This window comes from Perna viridis, chromosome 11 (genome assembly GCF_037379345.1).
Source record: "Perna viridis isolate PV_CMFRI_1.1 ecotype Kerala chromosome 11, ASM3737934v1, whole genome shotgun sequence".
In the NCBI taxonomy this organism is placed as follows: Eukaryota; Metazoa; Mollusca; class Bivalvia; order Mytilida; family Mytilidae; genus Perna; species Perna viridis.
The window spans coordinates 5,992,420-6,010,470 of NC_142455.1; the positions used below are offsets into that span (position 1 = coordinate 5,992,420).

The following is an 18,051-nucleotide window of genomic DNA, read 5'->3' on the forward strand; positions in this document are numbered from 1 at the left end:
CACCATTTGATAAATGCATATAACATTGGAAGTGTTTACTTTTTACATTTTAGGTTGCTACATTATCATGACCGAATCAAAATCGTAGCTAGTTTATACTCTGGAGAGCTGTTTTGGACCCATGTTATAACATGATATAAATAGTATATGTATATGTTTGAATATACATCTAGATGAATGTCAAATTAAGTACATCTACTCAAAGTGTTTGTTGATGTACACCACGAAAAAATCTTTGATCTTTTGAGATAAAATGTGAGGAGAAATTGAGTGAAAGAGGCAATAACAAAGAAGATATGGGTACTTACAATGTATAAATAGACATTACACACCATGTATAAAATATTTATGTGCATGTACATACATGCATATCCAGAAATAAACAGAATGTGTGCTTTGAAAATATGGTGAAAATAAACACTATTTGCTTGAATTCTTATAATAAACTGCAGTATCTTCAAAGGAACATTGATTCAAAAATGAGAGTATTTCAATATTACAGATATTACAGGTAAATTAAGCTGTAACATGTGTGCATGAATGGTTTTCAAACGTGTTATCATTCGGGTAACCCCATTGCTGTGTTTATCATAAATGCGGTTGATAAACAAGTTCACGAAAATTGACACTCGAAGTAATGAGTCCAACGGAGTAATAAGTAAGGTTATTTTTTTTTTAAATAAGCCTTACACCAATCCCTCCTTTTACGGTTTTCTCATTAGCAAACGATTCGACTATTGAAACAATTCTTGTAGATTGAGAATGTTTAATTCAGAGTAAAAAAAAATCTTTTTTTTTTCATCTGAATTTCTCACGAATTTTGTTTTTTTTTATTGAAAATGGGTACGTCCATACACAAAAATGACTTCTTTGTAAAAACAACTCATAGAAACATAATCAATTCCAAGTTTGTAATAACTTAGAGATAAACAACAAATTATCTAAGCACCTAAACCGAGAATGTGTAGTCTTTAATACGGGTGGTGTTATATTTTTAATTATCATTTTCTCTTAAATTGATAAAACTGTTTGCAGTTTCCATATAAAAACTTGTTTTGATTCTTTAATTTCATACGTTGGAACTTGTACTTAAATCTTTAATTTTATAAGTGAGGGCAGCGTCTGTATTCCTTAACTTTACAATGCCTTTGGTTAAAATGAATTCACTCGGTCCAGTGTATCGACAACTAGAAAGTTTAGCTTAACAACAATGGACCAATTAATTAACTGGATGTTTCCTCTATTTGGATTTACTTAACTTTTCAATAGAATGTTAGAAAAATACGGTTTCTGACAGAGAAAACTGCCCTTGGTATGATGTTCATTTTCAGTGCATTTCAATGAAATTATAACTCGATGCACCATCATGATGTCGAAAATATTTTTCTTTTATTCTGATGGTGCAAACAGACACATTTAACTTTCAAAATGGTGCATTTTTTCATACCATGTTTCACCCTCTGCCTGATTCTTACAGAGACTGACACTTGCGCCGCAACTAAATTAATATCCTGGCGTCATCTTGAATAATTTGAATAAGCAAAAACTTAATAAGCAGACAAAACAAAAAGGTTGAAGGAAACAAAGATAATGTTGAGTGGTACTGCTACATACAAGTACCATGCAAGTTTTATGGTATACGAATAATTCCAGATTGCCAGACGACAACTAAAAATAATAAATAAATGTGGAAGGCAATTTGGTTTATTTTCGCTGTCACACTATATTTCTTTATTTAAACCACAAAAACTAAACAATAAATGATGCTTTGTACTATATACGTCACCACAAGTAATGTAAAGCATATTTTGTCAAAGTATTTTCCTACTGATTTCCAACATATTGCTTCATTGTCTGCGGATGAATTTGCATTGGTATCATCTATGTTGGTATCTACAACCTTAGAAGACAATGACCGACAAAACAATCGATATATAACCAAATAACATCCATCCGCTTGGAAAGAATCTTCCTTAAAATATATTCCTACACTCAAAACAACTAAAATATTCGTGATGATGCTTAGAATTAACTGTTGGAGAAGATAAATGTTAAAAATCGATATCCGGGCACTTGGTGGAAGACGGTCTGAAATCAGTGTCATAAAAACAGTAAGTGTAAGCAAAATTGTAAACGAAAACGATGTTCTCTCTCCTGATTCAACCGGAAGAAGGAAAACAAGAATATTAGTAAAGCTGATACATACAATTGGAAGGACTACATTTAGTAAAGGGAATCGATACTCTCGCTTTAGTGCTAAGGAGAAATCTCACTTACTTCTGACATTTATCGCGGCAATTCCAATAGTAATATTGCCCTCTGACACAGCCTCGCTTTTAGGTTTAATCATTCATTCTTAGTTATGCGTGTAATAGTCCATGAAAATTCCGAATATGGATGTTAAACGTATTTCCGATATTAATTCATATGATAAACCAGTTAGTTTGCACTTATGTTCATCGAACGGAAAGTAAGCCACATCGGAGGAGCACGTAATATGAAAGAGTCCATCATTAACAAATCCGATACCTGATGATAAACCGGCGTCGCTTCTAAATGCAAAACATCTGCATATCTATACAGATAACTTTTGTCGTTATAATCTCTTAAAAATAGCGGCGGTATCCATACTTGGCTTACAGGGATTCGAATAGTATCTATGCCCCAGAACGAATCCGAATCCCAAGATTTAAATTGAAAAAGTTCCTGAAATTTCATCATAATCTTTAATAGCATTCAATGTCATACATACTTCCACCTTCATTTGATTATTTTGGTTATATAAAGGTTTTATATATTTTGATTTCTGCGTCAAATTTGATAAAAGATTTTCGACGTGGCTAAAAGTGTGTCCGAAAGACTCATACTGCTGAGCTTCGAAAAAAAATCTAAAAAAAATAAAACCTTTTCAGTAAACATGGTTCAAATGCAAACATATTTTATGTAAAATAAGCTAAATGTAATGTTGGTTTCTTTTTTTTTTGCGCTATGTTGTATTGATGAACAATGCTTAATAAATAGTATTTACCCAATAATTGATGAATTGTCAAAAGAAAATCTAATTTTCGACAATTAACATAAAAGTCTTTTCATATAGAACGTTGAGACTTTTAAATGTAACATTATATAAGACAGTATGTCAATATGGATAAAATCTAAAATATCTCAGAACATTTTAATAGATTGATGAACCAAAGGTTCTATCAATATCATTATTAAAACTTTTTATGAATAATGGAAAGCTGAAAAAAGGTTTTAAAAGGCATATGTAAATAGAATGAAAAGTATTAATTGGGTCGCTTCCGGTAAATATTTATCATAGAACATAATGCATTTACTACACTAGTTTTATCTTAGAAATTGTAGTAGAAAAAATTGCCATCCTATGGTATATGGTGATTTTTAAATTGTGGGATGAGGAATTGGGATGGGGCTTGTGTATGGGGAGTTGGGGATTTTGAAACGGGAGAATCAAAAAACAGTTTTTTTAAAGTTTGTTGATATAAATAATGTATTATTTTTTTGAATTAACAATTAAAATGTAAAAGAATTCAAAAGTATACAATTTGATAATGCAAGCATTAAGAATATGCAATAGGGATTCTTTAGGGGATAGGGACCGGGGATGGGGGCAATAGGGAATAGAGCAATCAAGGGAACCAAGGTTATAGTGGTAATCAAAAGAATGTAATCCAGGGACAAAGACCAGACATGGAAAACAGACATATACAACAAAGAACATAAAGTAACTAAAATCATACATACAAAGTAACAAATGCAAATGAGCAACCCAGACTCCACTAAAAACTGGGAGCATGGACCAGGTGCACCGTTAGGGAAAGTGTCCTCTTCTTTTCTAGAATGGCGAATGGGGGTGGTATATTGTGTATATGGGAAATTTATGCCATTTAAGAGCTGTACAAGTACGTACAGGAAAATGCAAAAACGATTTATAAAAAAAATAAAACCTTATCGCTATTTTATTTAAAATCCCTTTGATCATGCTATACAATAATTTTCAATCTCACGCCAGTCGAGGGAGAACGCAAATAATCGTATAGCTGCACAACGTACGTGACGTCACGTAGTACTCCACCGAAAAAAATATTCCCGAAAGAAACTTTGCAGCGCTTATAAAACTTAATTTGGGGGGGCAAGAAAACTTGAAATAAAAGAAAACTAATACATTACACTTCAGCAAAATAGCGATAAACATATTATTTTATATTTTTTCAACTCGAGGGAGTTTCTCATACTTATCTCGTATCTGTAGTAATATTGCAAAACGGACCCAAGTATCACCCTTAACACAATTTAAAGCAATATTTAGTCGGGATTCTACACGCAGGATATTACAGGATAAATGGTTAAATATAAAATTTCCATGATAACACAAGTTTTGTACTGTAAGTTGCTTAAACTGCTCAACTCTCCATATGTATCTCTTGACTTAACTCTATGTTTTTTGAAAAACGAGTATTGAGGTCATTTTAACAAGTATCGTCAAAAATTTTTTTTGCGACGTGTTTTTACAAGAACGGTAGTAATTCATTAAAATATTAAGCTAAATTCTATATAAGAGGAAAGAAATTTCGAATGCGACTAAATCTCCCGCGCTGACACGTAAGGGAGACACTGTTGTATTTTCCATGAATTATCGGTTAGGCTTCCTCCAAAATTGTCAGAATTAACACTTGTGTGCATGTATTAGAAATTTAGAATTAAGCGAAATACCTTGTTTAAATAATTTCGCTCATGTGTTGAATAAATGGAATAATTACGGGTCTACCGTACCAAGAAAAAAAACTAAACGTTAACATATAGTGAAAAAAAAAATACGCGAACCGTACTTTTACTGGTGATAAGCACAATTTGTCCTGCTGATCAAAAGTGGAAAATATTACCGTATGAAAATATCTGAACCGGTTACTCATTTTCCTAATTTTATTCGAATAGTATTCCTTTCTTTTTATGATAGACCACATGACCGTAACTCTACCAAGTTCTCGGGATCTCGTTGACGTCATAGACGCATTGTGAAATAGTAACGTTCAAAAACAATATGCGCAGAACCAATAGTAGTATTTGTCTTTTGTTGATGGAATGTTCACATTATCGATCTTCTCTACTGTCTGTTATAGCAAATCAAACATTTAATCTCGCATTTATCAGTTTAGCTTCTACTCTATAACTATAACAAATATTTATTCAGTTATCAAACACTGCGAAACAACAGGAAAGGGTGTATATGTAATACGTGAATGGTATAAACCCCTAATTTAATGGGATATAGGGCAATGGTGTATTGGATGTATGGAGCAACGGGGAATTGGATGTACCGGGCTCTGAAGAATGGGGCATTGAACAATAGGACTTGGGCGGTATTCATTAGAAATATATATCAATGATTATAATTTTTATTTAGACTTTAATAGTTTTTATGGTATAAGATGAAAAAAGAAAATAATAAAAGTCGTAACATGCACACTCAGTGTTTTAATGGAGGAATAATTAAGGGAACCAAGGTTATAGCGGTAATCAAAATAATGTAAACCAGAGACAAAGACCAGCTATGTTCAATATGAGTTCGAAATGACACATGTAGAAAGGGGCATCAGGCATTGGAGTAATGGAGAATGGAAAGATTACCATATAGACGAGCAGTATCCATTATCATGAATAATGTGTATTAAAGATTCATTGATATAGATTAATGACTACAATTTAACTAAGTATAGGTAGGTTTTGAGCTTATTTAGGGGTAAATCAGCCAGAGACAATATTTTGTCCACAACATTGCTTATGAAAATCAATGTGATTTGGATTTTGTTTTTCATTATATGCATAGTAAAATAGAATGTACCGTCAAATTACATTCACAATATCCCTTTCCCTATTCTCTAATTTCAATTTATATTTTATTTAATCATTTTTTTCTGATACCGGTAACATTGTAATATTAAATCATAACTCCATTTACTTACATATGATCTGAAGTCTTTATTTTTTATCATTTAGTTACAAGTTTTTTTTTATTCAACTCCATTTAGTTGTTAGAAAAGTACATGTGTGTAAAACCAACTAACAATTGTTTATATTCTATAACCCCATCATCAATTAGAATTATCCATGAAGCCTAATATTGAGATAAAAATTGTATTGATAGCATACGAGATTGGAACTTTGCAAAAGTTATCGTTCTCATTTCGATTTGATTCGTTGGATGTTATTTTGAAATGAAGTTATGATTTTCTCAAATATTCTTATTTGAATATTGCTACCAAAAAAAAAAATACATTATTTGTAGGGGGTTCATACTTATTTGTCGAGGTTATATACGCCAAAGAGATGCAATCAGAATGGTTGCTACAAATCTAATCAATTTGTTCAATTATAAACCCTAAAAAACTATGTGCTAGTGTACCTGACTTGCACTTATTGACAAAAAGAAAAACAATTAATTGTTATTTCTGTATTAAGTGTAAGTGTTTGTAAGAATCGGGTGAAATGGGAAAAATCAGAAATATGCATGTCAAAACCACAATAATTTGACAATAAAAGTTCACTCAATTAGCTTTTTCTATTTGAAAAAAAAAGACATTACTTGATCTCTGCTGCATCACTGCATTTGCTTTAAACATTGCCGTAGAATGTTAAAATGTTGAAATGTACTTTATAACTCAATTTACCTAAGCTATATTGAAAATTTGTCTTTTTTACCTATTCCGATGGTGCAAATAGTCAAATGAAACTTTCAAGATGGTACGTTTTCCCATCCTATCTTTCACCCACTGCCTAATTATTACATTGACTTACACTTAAATGCTTTTATGATATCATTCAGTCATATTGAATAACCGGAAAAAAGCAGTAGAAGTCATTTTACGAGACAACCACTGTAGGATACACATTTTATTTCATTTGTGCATAATTATTTATTCTGATTTACGTCATTTTTGGTGAATATCAGGCATAACCACCACGTGTTATCAATCTCGCTAAGAGTTATGTGCACTCTTGTGATGATTGTGCAAAAAGAGTTATGTGCACTCTTGTGATGATTGTGCAATAAAACTTTTGGGTGATTAAGTATTGTAGAGTACACATTTTAATAAACGTAAAGCGTTGCAATCTGTCACAACACTGACACTTCATATATATGTCAAACCAGTATATGTTATTTATTATCTATAATTCTGTCTTGATATGAATTTCTTAGGAATGTTGTTATGCTGGTCTCTTATTATGACTGCATTCGCTAGTAAGTAAAAATTTGTATCCGTTTGGAAAAAAAAATAATTTTAAGAGACAAAGAAGTATTTTACCAACTGATTAAGATAGAACACTGTTTCTTTATAATTGACGTGTTACAAAAACTTATATTGTGAAACATTTTTAACTAATGAGAGCTGTTTATTTTTCATTTTTTAGCAACTAATTAGAATAGATACCTTCCTACTTTTGCGACATTGGAGGAAAGATTCATTACTCATCTTAGTATTATAATGTTCCTTTCTATGTACTTGAAAAGTATTTTCAGAACTAATTTACTGATTGGATAAACGATCTCATAGACTGAATTTTGCATATTTAACTATGCTACGTAGTATATTGAGTGTGCACCTCATTATTGAGGATATTTCTGTATAGACCGAAAAAACTATAAAAGTCTTACCTTGAAAAAGTAGAAAAATATATATATAAACATCATCTTTAGATTTGTTCAACGTGTCATAGTTTTCCCTTCCTCTTTCGTCTACACCGGACCTGACTTTTATGAGCAATTAGGCGGGTGTTTCTAGAGAAGCAGAGGATGCTTACCCTACAGGTGCACCTGGACCATGCTCCCAGTTTTTTAGTGGAGTCCGAGTTGCTCATTTGCTTTTGTTACTTTTTTATGTATTAATTTAGTTACTTTTTGTTCTTTGTTGTGTATGTCTGTTTTCCATGTCTGGTCTTTGTCCTTCGATTGCATTCTTTTGATTACCACTAGGACCTTGGTTTCCCTGATTACTCTTTGTTGCGAAGAGTTCACATGTGTTTCTATAAAAATGGTAAATATTTTAAATCATAGAGTCTTTAAAAAACCTAACATGTGAACAGTAGAATTACATTTCATATACAAATCCTTGGTGACCTTGATGACGTAACAAGTTCGTTGACATAATCAACTTCCACATATTGCTAGAGGATATTTTGTGACGGATTTTTAATTTTGCCTGGAAACTATTTCGAAATGAAATAAAGTTGAAAGACACAAAACAATCACCGGGCATGAAAACTTCAAACGGAAAATATTTATCACTGGTTATCATTAAGCAAGATTCTGAATTGATTAAACATGACGAAGAAGACATTGTTTTATTTTTACATTTGCACATTGCCTACAACTAAATATGTATAATTGTGAGGAAACATATATATGCATAGTTGATTTGCATATGCTGCAGTCGAATATTCCAATAAAAAAGCATAATATTAAGAGACGAAAGAAGAAAAAAACATATGAATGTTTTTATATATATCTATATACAAACGTCTCAAGATGTGACGACTCTATTCGGATCACATTGATACAGGGAAGATATGTAAACGTATAGAAAGGTCTGAAAAATCCCCAACGATGTTAGAACTGCCAAATTTGCGATGCAAATTTTTGGTCGTTCCCTCCGCTGGACTCGAACTCGTACCGCTGTGACATCTATGGCAACACCGCCTGCACAAAGTCCAGCGCCCTAGACCACTCGGCTATATAAAAATATAGCTTTCGCTGACCATTTTATATAGCCTAGCTGGCCGAGTGGTCTAGGGCGCTGGAGTTAGTGCAGGCGGTGTTGCCATAGATGTCACAGCGGTACGAGTTCGAGTCCCGCGGAGGGAACGGCCAAACAATTTGCTTCGCAAATTGGACAGTTCTAACATCGTTGGGAATTTTTCAGACCCTTCTATAAGTTAACGTTATCTTCCCTGAATCAACTTGATCCGATGGAGCAGTGTAGCGAATGGAGTCGTCACATTCTCTGAGACGTTGTATAATATTGATTGGTTGTGACATGCATCATTAATTTGATCCTCTATCCTACATAATAACACCTAGATGAACTGTCCCGTACTACCGTACATCGTGTACTAAGTTACAGCCCTAGATTAATCCTACGAGGAGGAATGACCCGGCCAGCGAACGCTATATTTTTATATAGCCTAACTGGCTGAGTGGTCTAGGGCGCTGGAGTTAGTGCTGGCGATGTTGCCATATATGTCAGAGCGGTATGACTTCGAGTCCCGCGGAGGGAACGACCAAAAAATTTGCTTCGCAAATTGGACAGTTCTAACATCGTTGGGAATATTTCAGACCATTCTATAAGTTAACGTTATCTTTCCTGTATCAACTGGATCCGATGGAGCAGTGTAGCGAATGGAGTCGTCACATTCTGAGACGTTATATATATATATGTTACATTTTGTTTATAAATTAGTACATTCAGAAGTTTCTTTTCTTTTCAAGTGCCTATGCATCAAAAGTCTGATGACTTTCAAGTAGCAATGCGAGAAGCTGAAGGTAAGAAGAACATATTATATAGTAGGGTCAAAACTTCGTAAGAATCAATCAAATTCTGAAACATTTTTGTCAAAAACACCGATATGACAATATATGCACATGTATACTCAACGACATGTTTTCTGATTGAAATAACGGCTTATTTTCCTTTTCTGTAACCATGGAGTATAAATTGCCCTTGAATTGTTTACACGGAATTGTATATATAATTTATTTTACCAATATAATAAAGAAAAAACTTCGTAGAAAAAATTACACTGTCAGGGTTGTTGGTTTTTTGGTCAAATTATACCGTATTACAAGCATTGCCAGATTTTTAGAGATCCAGACTTATAATTGTTATTAATCAAGGAAATTAAGATTCTAGTTGAAATCAAAAGAATGTAATCCAGGGACAAGACCAATAAATGGGAAACATTACACACACATAAAATATATAAAATAACCAAAATAATACGTACAACACCTGATTCATGATCATGGTAGTAATATAGAGATTTAAGTATAAAGTTAATGCAAATGTTCGTGTTCGATCGATAATCTTACTGGCATACGTTCCTGTCTCTTTCATTCCTGTTTTTATAATATTTGGTTGTATTGATACGTTATTTTGATGTGCTACTCTCTATTCATCAAGTAAATAGCATCTGTAAAAATGTAAATAGAGTACGCTAAAAGACTTTTCAACCAGAAGCAAATAAATGCAAGTCTCTTGAAATGTGGCGATATGTGTAATACAAGAAGGTGTTTGGATGGCCCATAATTTGATGGTTCATCAAGTTTGAATTGATTTATAAGCTTATGTTCTATATGTTGAGATGAATTGTTGATGTTTATGCTTTCCTTTTTAGTAAACACTATTTTATTCTTTAGGTATTTGGAGGAATCTTATTTACCCTTTTTCAACGAAACGTTAGGCTTCATTAAAATATTTAAGGAATGACTGATATATTTTTTTCACTTTGTGAAGAAATAACCTCAATCACGTAGGTCACACTAAATAACTGTGTAGCAGGTTATTTTTAAGTGTGCACCACGGGCATTGATGTTATTTCAAATAAACTGAAAAAAATATAACAGTCATTCTCTATAATTTAATTATTCTATCAAAATTGAACGAGTAAAACATTGAAACAGGTTGATGGCGTCAGTCATATACATAATTTGCTCTGAGTTGATGACCAAATCTGTCCTATCCAATCAGAAATCGTGTTACTTCTGAAATTAAGTTATTTTGTGACAAAACAACACGTTATTAAAAAGCAAACAAGGAAGCTTTATGTTATTTAAAATTCTTGTATGCATCGTATAACTTACTCTACCACTTAGAAAGAAGTTTTACTCTTTAGTTAGTCATTTAGCTCTATTCGAATAGGACAATACGTATTTTTTTTTTTTTGTACCTTCAGATCAAATGGACCGTCTTGATAGAGCGAAAAGAAGTAAGCCACAATGCATTTCCTAAATATGTATTGTTTTATAAATGATAAACATGTACAGTAGTTGAACCGATCTGTGCAACAAAAATTGCGATCGGTAATTGATCACCGATCAGTTTCCGGTCAGTCATCGATCCGTCAAAACGACCATTTAACTGGTGATCGCATCACGTGACGACAGCGTGGTCGATGTATTTTACGGTTTTTGTTGTTTTCTTTGTCAATTTTACACACATTTATATAATGTAATAGATTTAAACATCAATTTATACTTTTGTCTTACATTTCTTTTATTTAAAACAGATCTAACGTCATTTTACATAACAAAATTGCGATTAGGCCGGTCTTCGATCAACGATCCGCCAGCGATCAATCAGTCAACGGTCATCGATCCGTCAAATCGCTGCGTGGATCGGTTCAAGGACTAAAACACTCAACTGTGAAATGAATTAAAAAAAACTCGTGTTTAAATGTTTGTTTGTCATTAACTAGGTGATATACGAGTTAAACAAAATACATAAAAATAAAAAAAAAACACCTGGTATTATAAAATACAGGAACGTAATTATTTGAACGCGTCATTATAGTCACCTTGTTACAGCCTTTATTTTTATATAAAAATATATTTTGCGGTTACCATATCATAGAAAACAAAAAGAACAGAAAACGAACAAACATTCCAATAAGCAAACAAATTCACACCATGAAAAAAAAATAACAGAAAAAATAAAGAAAAAAAAACAGTTTCTTAAAACAGACTACAAAGGAAGACAATTACATACTTATGGTATGCGTTTTTATTTAAAATAAATTCAAAATGAAATCCGAAAGTGATTCAAATTGCATCTACGTATCAACTGCATTTTCAATTTCAAGGTATAATAATGTTTCAAAAAGTCAATACGAAACAACATTCCTGAAACACCTTACAAATTTTGATTTGCTTAAACATTCTTAACCAATTATTGGTATTGCCTTATTATTCATGTCAGGCCATGTTTTTTTTTTCAGCAATATTGACAGGTCCTTGTTGTGATTCTGGAATTCCAGGATGAAAGTTATCGACGAAAAATAAAGAATTTGAAGCATTGCATCGTACTTATTCACTTGTAACACAAATCGTTTCGTTGTGTTTTCTGTTTAAATCCATAGCAAAAAATTATCACTTTAATACATTAGTGAGGTTTAGTTCTTCAAGCATGCGCCCTTTAACGCAGGAAGTTAGATAAAATGGCCTACCATAGGCAGGGGTCAGAACCTGTTTTTATAAGTGTAGATGTACAATATAAAAGTACTGTATATAGTCTTACAGTGCAACAACCAATTCTTAAAATTAAAAGTATAAGGGTCAAATCTTTGTAGATTTAATTAAGGAAGCAGCTGTAGTCACATAGAAAAGGTAATAAAAGGATCGAACTCAAATTGAAGCCTGAAATAAATCTAAATTACATCACAACAAATAAGCTTACACAATTATACATGGAAAGTTGCCGTCTAAAAGCAAAAAATACCAATAATATAGATGTATATAGCAAATCTATATAAGTATGTTATGTACATTGTGTCAAAGAGTTACCTCTCATCGGTAACATGAGAACAAATACTTGCGGAGTTTAACACCAAGTAAAAAATTATGTACAACAAATACTCAATCCAAAGAAGGAAGCGCAATCCAACACCGGAAGAAAAATATCAAAGTAAGTCATTGGATATCAAAACTGCTTATAGCGTTTGAAATTAGAATAATTTAAAACTTGATACACACAATCAATGTTGTTTGCTTATTTCATGGTACTTAAAGCAAATTTTAGTTATAAGTCAGACGAAAAAACAAAATTTCAGTCCGAGGCTGATAATCGTTTTGTTTGGGTCAGGATATTTCATGAACGAGAAATCAAGGGAACAAAGATTCCAGCGGAAATCAAACGACAGACACAGTGAATGATCAACTCGGACTCCACTAAAAACTAGGAGCGTAGATCAGATGCACCTGTAGGGTAAGCGTCCACTGCTCCTATAGAAACACCTGACGAGTTGCTCATAAAAAGTCAAGTCCAGGATAGACAAAAGAGAAAAGGAAAACTATGAAACATTGAAAAAAAAGTTTTTATGGTGCAGATGAATATGCACATTTTTTGGTTTTTAAAGCTTGTGATAAAATATATAAAACTATATATGTAATCGACGGACAACTTGAATTACACTGCAAAATTAAAACAGTTGCAATATGAACTTCCACAAAAAAAAACACAAGAGCGACATCAGGTGTGACAGAACTGTGAACATGTCCTACTCAATCAACGGCACTATCACATTGCATCTGAGTAAAATCCGGTAGGCGAAATCACATAGGAATACTACCATATATGTGTAACAATTGAGCATCTACTTCTGCCTTTCTACCCACTTATCAAACAGAAACGTCAAGATGTAAATTATAAAGACATGATGGAAATTAAACCAAAATAGACATACTCAGTGCAGAAGAATACAAATCCACCTTAATAGATAGAAAACGCATCCCTCCAAAGCTTGAAAAAGCTAGTAACATATTGATACATGTATACTTTGCAAAATATACTACATTGTAACCAAATATTAATATCTGATTTTGTTGAAATTTTGATTGAAATTAAATGTCCTACCATAATGGTTGTGTGATTAAACATTTGCAATAAGTAAAACGTTTTATCGATGTTTTTTTATGCATTAGACCTTCAATTACGCTACGGCATTGTAGCTTTGGAGGGTATACACATGAAATCCAACTGACGAAATCTTGTTTCATATGTGACGTGTAATTATTGCGATGGAATTGTAGAGGCTAATTTAAGAGTGTCCGTACTCTACGCAACACAAGTCAGAGTACAGACCACGGTAACGGATACCATTTGACATTTGCAATTCAAAACATAGCCAATTTAATTAAAATTATATCAACCAATTGATCCTTGCTGTCACTGCATGTAGGATCTAACATTGCATTCTACTTTTTTTTAAATTTCATTACATTAATAAATGTGCAACGGGTGCAAAATGGAAATAAATTAATATCATATCAGCGTATTCGTGGTTTTATACGCCACAAGTAAAATCAAATTCTCATATGTGTCAAAAATTCTAAAATACAAGAAACAAAACATATACATTTGTGACGTCTTAACCCTTGGACACGCGACAATAACGATTACTTTTTTTTACGTCTTGGGATTTTCTAATTTGCGAAGACGAAGAAATGTGTGTCTCAGATATACAATACAGATTCATGCGAAAATTGTGTATTTCTATCCCTGAAGACAATCTGTATACGAATTGATCGAAAAACAATAATTTGTAGTTCTGTTACGATGTTTGTTTTTACATTGACAAATAACATCAATTTTTCAGGATGATTTATGTGACAGAAATTGTTTATATCTCCTTGAAAAAGGTTAAAAAGTAGGAGAAAAAAATACGAACTCCATTTAAACTTATCAAGAAGTCGACAGCTTGAAATTAGGTACACTCTTCCCGTCGGTACGTCAAGATCACATCTGATCAAAAATCTAGAAACATAATTGATAAAGTATATAATAAATTCATCTATTTATGAAATTCCAATGATTTGAAAGTTATGCATGTTAACAATTTGTATTTGTATTTTGATGACATTATGACAACAATGCTCGGTATATGAAGGGTAATTGTCCTTTTTTTCGTTTCGAATTACCTTGTAAAATTTGGAATCAATAAAATTCCAAAGACAAATATGTATTCAAAAGTTTCTTAATATGAAAATCGGAAGCTTATTACACGATTGGTTGATCAATATAATTGACGATATAATTTGATCCTTATAAGGTACAAGCTGTCACAGGTCACATAAGTGAACATCGTCATGCTTGGGTGAATACATATTCAACCGCTACAAAAAGATAAAGATAATATGATGACCAAAATTTTAAAAAAGATATTCCATTTGGCAAAAAGCAATTTCTTTTTAAAGATTTGATTTATAATAGACATATCGTTTGATCAATGCGAATTAGGCAAGTCTATAGAATATCATAAATTAATGAAAAAAAACCACATAATATGATTTAATTATTTGCACCTCTAATGTCTGGACCTACGGGAATAAGCGATACTACTTATGTATATACTGTGTGCAGAGTTAAAAATTAAAATAATCTGTTACCAGTTTCCTTACATCAAGGAGCTGGCTTTTAATGTATTTTGTTATTCAGATATGAACTTTGTAGAACATCTACATGCTTAGTATTATGTTTTACTTCAGCATTGTTCTTTTTTGCTGACACTTTCCGAGTTGAACACAACATTTAAACCAACATTTACAATACTAAAAACAAACGCTGAAATTGATTTGTTATACTTAAAAATAAAAATAAAAAATATGTCATATCACATAGGTCTATGACAAAATTGAATATACATTGTAGACATCGTTGGCATTTACAAGAAAATCTAACTAAGAAATAGCTAATATTTGTTTTCGATCTATGAAGAAATAACTTCAATCACTAGATGCACAATAAAAAAACAGCATAGCAGGTTATTTTGAGGTGTGCACCACGGGAATTGAGGTTATTTCAAATAGACCGAAAATATAAAGCAGTCATTCCATATATTTAAATTTAAGTACTAAAATTGAACGATCAAATTATTTAAAAAACATTGGTTACGTCACAGTCATAACAAATTTGGTCAGTAAGATGATGTTTCATCGAATCAGAATCCGTGTTACTTTTGAAATTAAATTACTAATGACGATGGTGTTGCTCAGATCAAATATGTTATTATACAATCGTCAGTGAAATAGTTGACATGTTTTAAATAAGATGTTACCAGTTTGCCAATATTGCACATATCATAAATACTTCATGGAAGATGACATTTCAACAATGTTATTTATTTAAAGTATGATGATGATCAAAACCCCCTTTTATTTAAAAATAAAAAATATCGCATGATTAAGTCTTTACTCATTAAAAACATAACTAGACTCAAGCTGTTGCACCCCTTACATAAATGAGTTTTCAAACAAAAAGAAAACTGCTACTACAGACAGTCGAAATGAAGTGGCGAGCATGATTCTGTGTTTTTCTCTGATCGTGGTTGTCCTGACAAGTACGTACCAATATATATCTTAAACTTATAAATCAAATCTTATTTTGGATGATTAAGTAGTTATTAGATACAAGTAATTCTAGTTCTGAGGGCACTTCTATCTTTTCCTAACCTCAGCATATAACGCTGATACTTTCATGAATCTTAATATACTGGTATGCGTGTATCTGGTCATTATTAGTTCGTTCCTCCATAATGGTTTCGATAAATCATTTTTACCGCAAATTTGTTCAATTGTGACGAAATTAATGCCACCTAAAAAGAAGTTCAAAGCATTTCATCATCAAATTGAAGATTTGTACAATTTTCCAAGAATGTATCTTCACCGGAACGTTAAGTTAAAATATTCATGAGAAATTCTCATTAATTAAATGCCTTTTGTATTTACGAATGCATTTTAAAATGTTTTATATAACAAAATATGTTTGCAATAAAAATAATCCTGTTTTTTGTCTGTCATTACTAAATACCAGGTCAATAAAATGTGTAAATGTATGTTCAATCGGACAATTGATAACTTTTGTATGTAACAAGGATTAGTTTCGATAAAAATATGAATAAAAAATATTTCAAGATGGTTTCTTTTTTATACCATGAGCGTAATTATTTCGGATATATGCAAAAGTAAACGTGATCAGAAATTGCCATATTACAGCTAGTAATATAGTTAACTTCAGGGGATAGAATTTGTTTCCCCTGATTAAATGACCTGATTAGCTCCTTCAGATAGTTCACGGAAAAATTTTGAAAGAGATTTAACTAACTTGGAAACTTGCATTGGGTACACTATTTTTGAAGTACAATGTAATAGAATGAATTGCCTTGTTAATTATTAAATTAAAACAAATACATGTATCGAATAATATCATTCAATCAATGGAAGACATAAAATATGAAGTAACTATATAACTCACTGCGAAAAAATCATCGCAAACTGTAATTCAATACAAGAGCAGACATGTGTATCCAAGCTGACCGAATGCTCTAGGACTCTGCGAATTTGGTGTTGATAAAGATATCACTACGATACGATATCGATATATAAATATAATGTGAAAATTGTTTATAGTACAATGGTGAAATCTTTCAGTCAGGAATGGAATAAAAAAAGGTATTAAGAAGAATGTGCCGTAGGAAAAATCCCAGAGTAGCATGTAGAACCTTTATTTAGTAAAATGATATAGCATTTTTATAAAGGACTGTCGTTTACGTGTAGACATGTCACTGATAGACGTTGAGTTGCTATAAATCGTTTTCTATTGTCAATGGGGCAATTCTAAATTCATCATGCTGATATTTTTTAGCAATTGAAATAAGAAGTCAGAATATATATCATCTGTAAACCAACTGATTCATTACTCTTGTCGTAATTATTAAGTAGTAATCTTTGTAAACATCAAGCAAATACTGTGATATGTGATACACCTCAAAAATGACTTCACATTTTTATTTCTATATTAAGTGACTTTATAGGTCTATATGATGAAATGTTTAATAATTTATTCAAGTCTGCTCTTAGAAGATAATCCACGTTGAAAACTCCAACAGTTTCTATTTATTTTAGTATCATTTACAGAGTTTTCTTCCTTAATTATGAATTTTACAGTACATTCTGTATATGTTTTTTTTATCTCCTAAGAACAAGGTTATACGAAAACCACATTTTAATTACTATAACGTTTTAAACGACATATACAAAAATTATGTAGGATTTCCAACCACGGATCACATTTTGCATTGCCCTTATCTGGAGTGTTGTTCAGAGACAAGCTCGAGCTTTAGGTTAGTATTTTTTGTACATAATATGCTTTGGGTGTATAATTATTCTAGATAAAATTACCAGCAGGTAGGATCATTCTAGAGCAAATAAATTGTACTCGGTATAAATTTATCCATATATATACAATGTCTGTTTTCCATACATGG

General features: G+C 31.9%; 1 long non-coding RNA gene across 1 annotated transcript; it reads left to right on the forward strand.

The window, feature by feature from the left end:
• Positions 1 to 7,181: 7,181 nt before the first annotated feature.
• LOC148602731 (uncharacterized) lies at positions 7,182 to 12,089 on the forward strand. The gene is made up of 4 exons (XR_015916250.1): positions 7,182 to 7,261; positions 9,506 to 9,559; positions 10,969 to 11,001; positions 12,010 to 12,089. It is a non-coding gene; the product is annotated as an uncharacterized LOC148602731 (long non-coding RNA).
• The last annotated feature ends 5,962 nt before the right edge of the window (positions 12,090 to 18,051 follow it).